This window comes from Aquarana catesbeiana, linkage group LG08 (genome assembly GCF_042186555.1).
Source record: "Aquarana catesbeiana isolate 2022-GZ linkage group LG08, ASM4218655v1, whole genome shotgun sequence".
Lineage (NCBI taxonomy): Eukaryota > Metazoa > Chordata > Amphibia > Anura > Ranidae > Aquarana > Aquarana catesbeiana.
The window spans coordinates 267322625-267329757 of NC_133331.1; the positions used below are offsets into that span (position 1 = coordinate 267322625).

Here is a 7133-nt window from a genome sequence, read left to right on the forward strand (position 1 = left end):
TAACCTGACACTGCCTGGGGCGACGCAGACCTTATCTGACCCTAAAAACTTTTTTTTTTCTTTCTTTTTTGCAGCATCAGCCAGATATTTCTCTGGGAGTCATGTTTCATTTTTAAATTTCAAAGATTGTCCCTTTACTTCATCACATCATAGTGGCAACTTTTATCCGTACTATACAAAACTTTTACATCACAAGAAGTACCCTTAGTGCGCTGAGATGCACTCTTGTTTTAACATCCCTACCAAAAACACGCCCCCCCCCACCCCCTCCCAACTCACTCCCCACCCCAAACCGCCCCTCCTTTATTCCATCCCCCTCTACCACTCCTTATCGTTGCACCTCCTGTCTTCCCGAGTGATCTCTCATCGCCCTCTATACCATATACCACAATCTAGCCGATTCCTCCACCCTGAACTAAGAACCCCATACCTCGGCAGCTCTCAGAGAGTCTTTGAACTCTACCCATTCCCTCCACTTCATTTCGAAGGACTCCATTTTCGTCCCTTCACTGAACCTAAGGTATTCTAGGCTGTAGATTTCATTGATTTTGTTAAACCAATCTCTCATCATTGGTCTTCCTTTCTTGTTCCAATACATAGGAATGAGACTCTTAGCCGCGTCGGTGAGCTGTGGGACTAGCGTTTTAAGATATGCCTTTATAGGCAATTCGCTCTTATGGAATAGGCATTCCCAAGGGTCGTCCAGGATATCCGTGTTGGTAATCTCTTTAATTATTTCCCTTACTTCCCCCCAAAATGTTCTAATTTCCGGGCAATGCCACCAAATGTGCGCCATTGACCCTATCTGACCCTAAAAACTTAACTTATATCACCGCCGGGCAATTAGGGGGTTAAACCTTTATTAGGTAATAAATGGCGGGTGCCCTGAAACTATAATAAACAAACTAACTAACCAGCGTCACCCGTAAAACTTATACGGTGATCACTGGTGAGAGGGTTAACTAGGGGCCAATCAGGGGGTTAATACCTTTATTAGGTAGTATATGGGGGGTCCCTGACGCTATAAAACACTGACGGCGAACCTATATACTTACCTCCCTAACTAGCGTCACCTGTGTCACCAATACAGCGATCAGAAAAACGATCGCTTAGTGACACTGGCGACGGGGGGTGATCAAGGGGTTAACCTTTATGAGGGGGGGTTAGGGGGGTACCCTAGACCTAAAGGGGGCTAACCCTAACTGCCCTAACACTTATAACTGTCATAAACTGACACCAATGCAAAAAAAAAACCCTGCTATTGGTGTCACTGTGACAGGGGGTACAGGGGGGTGATCGGGGGGGGGACTGAGGGGTGAAAAGTCTGCCTGCGTGTTCTACTGTAAGTGTATGTGTTGTGCAAACTCACATTGATGTCTTCTCTCCTCGGCGCCGGAACGAAAAGACCGGCTCGAGGAGAGATGACATCACTTCCTCCGCTTCTGTTTACATTACAGAAGCCGAGGAAGCTTCTTATTCGCCAGGAGCGATCGCGAGGGGGTGGCCACGAATGAGTGGCCTCCCCCTCACCTCTGATCGCCCCTGACCTGAATCTGACCGCCGTAGGCACCGGGGGGGGGGTTTCCGATAGGACCCCCCCCGCGGGCAGGCAGGGACGTACAGGTAAGTCCTTATGCCTGCCATTGTGCCGACGTACATCGGCGTGCGGCGGTCGGCAACTGGTTAATGAGTGACAGCCCTGAAAGCTGAAAATTGGTCTGGGCAGGAGGGGGATTTAAGTGCCACTGCCCGGTAAGCAAGTGGTTAAAGACTATTGCCATAGGAGACAGCATTCCTGCATGTGCAGATATGGCTTCTTGCTGGGGCCTTTCCCTGCATGGCTGTCCTCCTATTGAATTTATGGAGTCTGCTAATTAAATCTACAACTACTTAAGGGTGTCCTGGCCCCAACCCTTTTTCCCCCAAAAATATAAAAAGGACTGTTAAGAGAAATAAAACCTCTTTTACATCCAAGAAATGTCTGGCGCCCATTGACTTTCACCATCTTTGTACCCACTATGCCCCACAACCCACTACATACTGAAGGATATCAGCTATCTTTAGCCTATTCCAGTCTAATGAGGACCTCTAAGGCCAAAGACTTTGCTACACTTACGTTGGTGATAAGTGGGAGAAATGTCCCTTACATTGGTGATCAGTGGGAGAAATGTCCCTTACATTGGAGATCTGATCAATGGAATGAATGCTTCTTACATTGGTAATAATTGTGAACAATGCCCCTTACAATAGTGGTCATTGGGAAAATGCCCCTTACATTGGTGATCATTGGGAAGAATGCTCCTTACATTGGTGATCAGTGGGAAAAATGAGCCCCTTTACACTGTGGCTGCTCGTGTGTTCGCCGTAATGGGTCGCTCGTTTTAGCGGTACTTTACCGCTATTTAAGTGGAGCTTTGCGCTGCTTTTCGGCTGCTAGCAGGGCGCTTCTAAGCCCAAAAAAGGGGTTAAAAACTCCCGTGTTGCAGTGCTTTCAAAATGCTTTTTAGGCATTACGAAAGCACTGCCCATTCATTGCAGTTTCAAAGATGCTGTGTGCAGAACTTTTTCTAACGTCCCACAAGTGCACCGCCCGGGTGTGAAAGCACCCATTGCAATGGATGGTAGGTAGTTTTCAGGTGCTTTAAAGGCGCTATTTCCAGCGATAAAATGCCTGAAAACTGCTTCAGTGTGAAAGGGGTCTTTCGGATGATCAGTGGGAAAAATGCGTCTTACAATAGTTGTAAGTGGGAAGAATGCTCCTTACCAGTGGTGGCTGGTAAAGTTTTTAAGGATGGGGGGCGCCAGACCCTGCCCTTTTGACCCCTCACAGTTCTCATAAGCCCCACCCCTTAGAGAATCCACCAACTCCGTCAGGGTATACAGCTCAGAAAAAAAACGAGAAAGATTCCCAAAGGATATTCTTCAAAGAGGATAAACCGGGTGAAACTAAATTTCTTTATTGAATATACACATTATAAATTTAGAAAAAATATTATTATATACACCCACTTCCAACACATATAGGTAAAATTAAGACAAAGGTCTTAATGGGACACAGGTGGCCAACACAGCCAATCATACACAACTTCCTGAAGAAGCTTGGTTACAAGAGAAACGTGTAAAAAATACGTCCAGGGGCGTTGCTAGGTGGCAAAAAGACCAGGGGCTTCAGCCCGAAGTCCAAGGCCGGCACAGGGGGGGCCTCTAGTGGCGCTGGGTTTTTTTGGTTGGGCGGAGGGGTTGTGTGGTTGTGTGGCGAGGGGTAAGCTGACTTGTTGGTTGCTGCCTGGCTTACCAGTGCCCATCAATGCTGACCACTAAACTGACCTACCTACCTGACACACACACTGACCTACCTGACACACACACTGACCTACCTGACACACACACTGACCTACCTGACACACACACTGACCTACCTGACATACACACACTGACCTACCTACCTGACATACACTGACCTACCTGACCCACACTGACCTACATACACTGATCTACCTGACATGCACTGACCTACATACACTGACCTACCTGACATGCACTGACCTACCTGACATACACTGACCTACATACACTGACCTACCTGACATACACTGACCTACGTACACTGACCTACCTGACATACACTGACCTACATACACTGACCTACCTGACCCACACTGACCTACCTGACCCACACTGACCTACCTGACATACACTGACCTACCTGACATACACTGACCTACATACACTGACCCACACTGACATACACTGACCTACCTGACATACACTGACCTACATACACTGACCTACCTGACCCACACTGACCTACCTGACACACACTGACCTACCTGACCCACACTGACCTACCTGACCCACACTGACCTACACACACTGACCTACCTGACATAAACTGACCTACACTGACCTACATACACTGACCTACCTGACCCACACTGACCTACCTGACCCACACTGACCTACACTGACCTACATACACTGACCCACCCACACTGACCTACCTGACCCACACTGACCTACCTGACATACACTGACCTACATACACTGACCCACACACACTGACCTACCCGACCCACACTGACCTACCTGACCAACACTGACCTACATACACTGACCTACCTGATATACATACACTGACCTGGTACCTGCCATACACACACTGACTGACCTACCTGTGTCCAGGTCCTGCAGCAGCAGCTCAGCCGTGGTGCTGGTGTGTGAGGCAGCCAGAGGAGAGGAGAGCCGCCCGCCCGAGCGCCAATCGATGTCGCACGGCGGTCAAATTGTAATTCCCGCCTTCTTCCTCTTCCAGTCACAGCGCGCTGGGAGAGGATTGATAGGTGGAGTGCAGGCTCTGGGAGGCACTGGGGATGCTGCTCAAGGTGGCAGTGTCTTCTCTCTCTCCCTCCTGGGCTCTTCCCGGCTGCCCAGGTATCCCCCTCCCTGCTGCTCTGCACTCCACGGCACCACCAGAGGGACGCTCCAGTCCAGAAATGGCAGGCCTTATGAGCACTAGCGCGGAGGAGGAGGAAGTGCAATCCTCCCCTGCTTTGAATGCTGGGCAGTGTGGGCACAGTGAGCAGTGATGTCACTGGTTGCTATAGCCGCTAGATGGCGGCTATAGCAACCAGTGACCAAGAGTAGAGTCAGGCTGGGGCGGAGCTGGAGCTGGAGCTGGAGCCAGCACTACCACAGCTCAGTCCGCCCCGTCCCCTGCATTCTAGGACCGGGACAAGAGACTCGGGGCTATTAGCCCCAGGCTCTGGGTTGTAGCCCCAATAGCCACCCCCCGACGACGCCTCTGAATACGCCATCACATTTTTCGTGGTGGGGGCACGGATGTTTCCATCCATACAACGGACTACCTCCATCCATCCCAAGTCTCTGCTAGCTTATGCCTCAAGCGTCTGTTGGGAAGCCGGGGCGGATGATACTGCATAGTCTGCATGATCTGTGGATGCTTTGAAACATTGCTACAAGGCAATTGAACTAGATGAACACATTGGGTGTTTTGTGAGGTGAGGATCATGTTGATTTTGTAGTAAAGACCCGTGTCTATGTTTCATCATTGAGGCAATTGGGCCATATATACATGGACTTGAAATGAAAGGAATAACGACACGAAACAAGACGTCAAACGGTGAGCTGTATCTGCCCCCATGTAAATGAAGGGGATGTTCATTCAGATTTAAAACCGTTTGTTTCCTTAAATACTGTCACCTTTATATTTATCAGTCCGTGATCACAGATCCATCTTCCTAATAACCCCTTAACATACCCATACAGATCCTTTGTGCAGTGAATTCCATCTTGCTGTCTCTACTTTCAAATTAAGACTGACAACACTACATATGCACTTTATTCAACCTGAGCAATGAAATGAACTCTCAATACAGATCAAGTTCATATATTTTTTTTATCCTGAATATTTATAATTTTTTCTGAATTAGCATTTTTTTGATAACTTTACATCAAGATAACGAGATTGTTTTGAGTAGAATCTATAGCGTGGGGTGGATGAGAGTTGCGTATGATTGGCTGTGGTGGCCACCTGTGTCCCATTAAGACCTTTGTCTTAATTTTAACTATATGTGTTGGAGGTGGGTGTATATAATAATCAGGGCTTTTTTTTCTCAGAGAATAGGTGCAGGAACTCCTACCTTCTGAGTCAGCCATCGTTTCTGCCCCCCTACCCACCTCTGAGCAATGTCCCTTGGTTCCACCTTCTACATACCTCCCAGTACCGCCCCTTTTAGAGAATACAGAACCAAGTATCATTTTGTACTACTAAGTGATTTGTTAATGATAACAAGACAGTAAAATCGAATCCCTGCTGTGAGCGACAATAGACCCCACCCTAGCATCAGTAAACCCCCCCAAAAAACAATAGAGCTCCCCCCAGAAACAATAGACATCCCTCAGCAACACAAGATCCCATACACAACAATAGACTGCCCCCCCCCAGCAACAATAGACCCCCAGCAGCAACAACAGATCTCCCAGCAGCCAACATCAATAGACCTCTCCATCAACAGTAGATCCCTTCCAGCAACAATTGAACCCCACCAGCAACAATAGACCTACCAGCAAGAATAGACCCCCATGCAAAAATAGATCCTTACTAGCAACAATAGATTCCTCAAGCAGCCAGCATCAATAGACCCTCCAGCACACCCCAGCACTCCTTTCCATTACATACATTCATTGCTGGAGGTGCCGGAACTGCGTTCCCCCGTGTACCCGCTGAAAAAAAGCCCTGATAGTAATAATTTTTCTAAATTTATAATGTGGATATTCAATAAAGAAATGTCGTTTCACCCGATTTATCCTCTTTGAATAATATCCTTTGGGAATCCTTCCAGGTTTTTTTCTTATATGTTTGTGTATTCAGAGGATTACCACCCCGGGGGATTTGACTGAATGTGTTAAATACCTTCGGCTTATGGTGCAAACAGATTGTTATATAGGGAAGGCATCTTTTCAAGCCATTATTTTTATTCCCATTCAATCTGGACTAAATTGGATGAGCCTTAGTGTCCCCCCTTTTTTTTTTTTTAGGGTATTCAACTCAGCCTCACAGATCAGGGTATATAGCCCCCACCCCGCATCAGTACAGAACTCCCCAGGAAAAACCACACCATCAGCACAGACCCCCCCCCAGGACAATCCCCCCCCCCAACATCAGCACATGCCCCCCAGGACAATACCACCCCTCCACCATCATATAAATATAATTCAAATAGTACCTGAAAGTGTAGTTCTTTTCACCGACTTGCACACGTAGGAATCTGAGTCTGGTGTAGTGCAATAGCTCCAACATGCCTCTATATACACTGATAAGATGCTGGCTTACTGCATATTCTAAATAAACAAATTTATCAGGATGAGATTTCCCATAGAGTAATTGCGTAATAAAGATCACACCCTTCTCCTGAAAAATGTTTGAGTACAATGAAAGTGAACAGTTTTCTGCTCTTTACATTGTATGACATTTATACAGTAAGTCTAGTAAATCAGCAAATCCCAAACTGGGTGGACACAGGATAAATTATATGTGAAATGACCAATACATTTTCAGTCCAGTAGCTAAACCGTTTAACCACTTAACCCCCCGGAAGAATTGGCTGCCCAAT

The 7133-nt window shown here is 47.2% G+C and overlaps 1 protein-coding gene across 1 annotated transcript in view; it reads right to left on the reverse strand.

The window, feature by feature from the left end:
- Window positions 1–6894, reverse strand: part of LOC141106423 (mannose-binding protein C-like) — a 52840-nt gene extending 45946 nt beyond the window's left edge. The window contains exon 1 of the mRNA XM_073597196.1: window positions 6747–6894. The gene's annotated coding sequence lies outside the window, so the exon portion shown is untranslated. The remainder of the gene's footprint in view (window positions 1–6746) is intronic.
- Window positions 6895–7133: the final 239 nt, after the last annotated feature.